The sequence below is a fragment of the Bison bison genome, unplaced genomic scaffold, assembly GCF_000754665.1.
Source record: "Bison bison bison isolate TAMUID 2011002044 unplaced genomic scaffold, Bison_UMD1.0 scf7180017864244, whole genome shotgun sequence".
Lineage (NCBI taxonomy): Eukaryota > Metazoa > Chordata > Mammalia > Artiodactyla > Bovidae > Bison > Bison bison.
This window is the reverse complement of record NW_011494816.1, coordinates 2,129,490-2,131,430: the sequence shown is the minus strand read 5'-3', so window position 1 is coordinate 2,131,430 and position 1,941 is coordinate 2,129,490. Positions and strand designations below refer to the sequence as shown.

The 1,941-nt window shown below is 55.3% G+C and overlaps 1 protein-coding gene across 1 annotated transcript in view; it reads right to left on the bottom strand.

Annotated features, from left to right (window-relative positions):
• Positions 1–1,941, bottom strand: part of GLIS1 (GLIS family zinc finger 1) — a 261,914-nt gene that overhangs the window by 4,886 nt on the left and 255,087 nt on the right. The gene's annotated exons all lie outside the window — the stretch shown is intronic.

Here is a 1,941-nt window from a genome sequence, read left to right as displayed (position 1 = left end):
CATGCAAATGATCCCTAAATCAAATATTTTTGCTTCAATTGGAACCTATAAAATTAATAAAAACCTCACTGGCCTGGCAGACGAGGCTTCATACTTCGTACATGGCTAGGGAAAAAAAAAAAAAAAAAAACCCACCCTATTGGGCGTCTTCTCTGAGCCAGGGTAAATAAATTTGGTCATGAAGTCAGGCCCTCTTAGCATATTTTTGAGTGAATCAGATAATTCTGTCAAGCTATTTAACGTCCCAGCAAACCGCCAGGGAGCCACGAGTGGCCTTCCTTGTTGACTTTGGCAGGAAAAGGAGGCTGAAGGCTTTCCCCCCTTCCTCTCCTCTTCTCAGGGGCTGAAAAAAGAAACCCATTCAAGCTGGGCCCGGTCCTGGTGTCAGGCATGAGGGCCCTTCTCTCAGGCAGCCCCGGGGGAGCCTGGGCGCCTGGCTGGTGGGGATGGCTTGCCTGTCGCTCCCGCAGGCGCGGGTGGCCAGGCGGGCTGGGGGTCCCGTCTCAGTCTTGTCATCACTCTGCTTCTCACTGCAGGAATTCCTGATGGGCACTTACGCAGGCAGCAGGCAGGTGATGAATGAGGCGGAGCAGAGTGAGCAGGCCCGAGTGGGGAAAGGCTTCTGTGGTTTATTTGTCTTTGGTTGGAGATGTCTGGGGGCTGGGTGAGCAGGTGGCCTGAGCCGGTGGGTGGGTGGGTGAGGGAGGGACAGGAGGTTGGCGTCCATGGAGCCTGTACCAGCTGACACACACAGTATCAGGCATGTGCACCTGACCCTCACCACTTCCACAGAGAAGGGTATTCTAATGCCCATTTTACAGAAGAGCAGACTAAGGCTCCAGGAAGACTTGATTTTCTGGGTTCCCCTTGGTACTCCATCAGGCTGCCTCTTTGTGGCTCTTTGGCATCACAGCCAGCCTTCCCTGCTCCATGAACACCTAGGGCACTCCCTGCACGCCCACGGGTTCCGCTCTGACAAGCTCTCCTCTCCCCACCCAGCCAGACTGTCCTCAAGTCCCGCTCACTCCATGGGACTCTCGCCTGCTGGGGGTCCCTCCTCCCTCCCACCGGCGCTGGCTTGGGCTGCCATCCACTCGCTGTGGACACTGCAGTCCAGCCCCACACCGCAAGCTGTGTCTTCTCATTCCCAAACCTGACTTGCTCACTGCTCAACACCTTGCAGACAAGTCCTGTCACAGGCCTTGTGGTCTGGCCCTGGTGACCTCTCTCCTGAGGTCACCCCACATGAAGGTGCAGCTTCCAGAACACACTGAGCTCTCACCACACCTGCCCTTCCTCCCAACCTCTCCACTTCTACTTAACCTTGGAGGCCCCACATAGCATCACCTCCCGGAAGCCCTCCCTGACATATTCCCCCACTGCACTGGGTTCTTCTCCGGCTTTCCACAGCCTCTTCTTTCTTCCCAGAGAGTTACTTGCCCAGTGTGGGAAATCCCTGTAGGTCTATCACAGGGAGCTTCACCAGGGCTGTGGGAATCAGTGGCCCCATACCAGGGCATCAGCAACTGGACACTGAGAGAACAGGTGAGTGAGTAGCAGGAGAAGCCCTGGACAACAAACTGGGTGATGAAATCAGGCCAGCGGCCCCAGGAACAAGCAGGCCAAGGCCAAAGCCAAGGCTTTGACCTTGAAAAGGAAGGACAGGGAAGGAGGAAGGTGATGGGATCAGGCTTCGGGGGACAAGTTTGCTCAAGTCCTGCTGGTGATGAGCAAAAATAGCAGGAAGGGTAGGGGGAAGGGCTGTGAGGCTTCCCTCTACTCATTTGCAAGGAAAAGATTTCCCAAGGATTCAGTCAGTTCAGTTCAGTTGCTCAGTCGTGTCCGACACTTTGTGACCCCATGAACCACAGCACGCCAGGCCTCCCTGTCCATCACCAACTCCTGGAGTTCACTCAGACTCACATCCATTGAGTCAGTGAT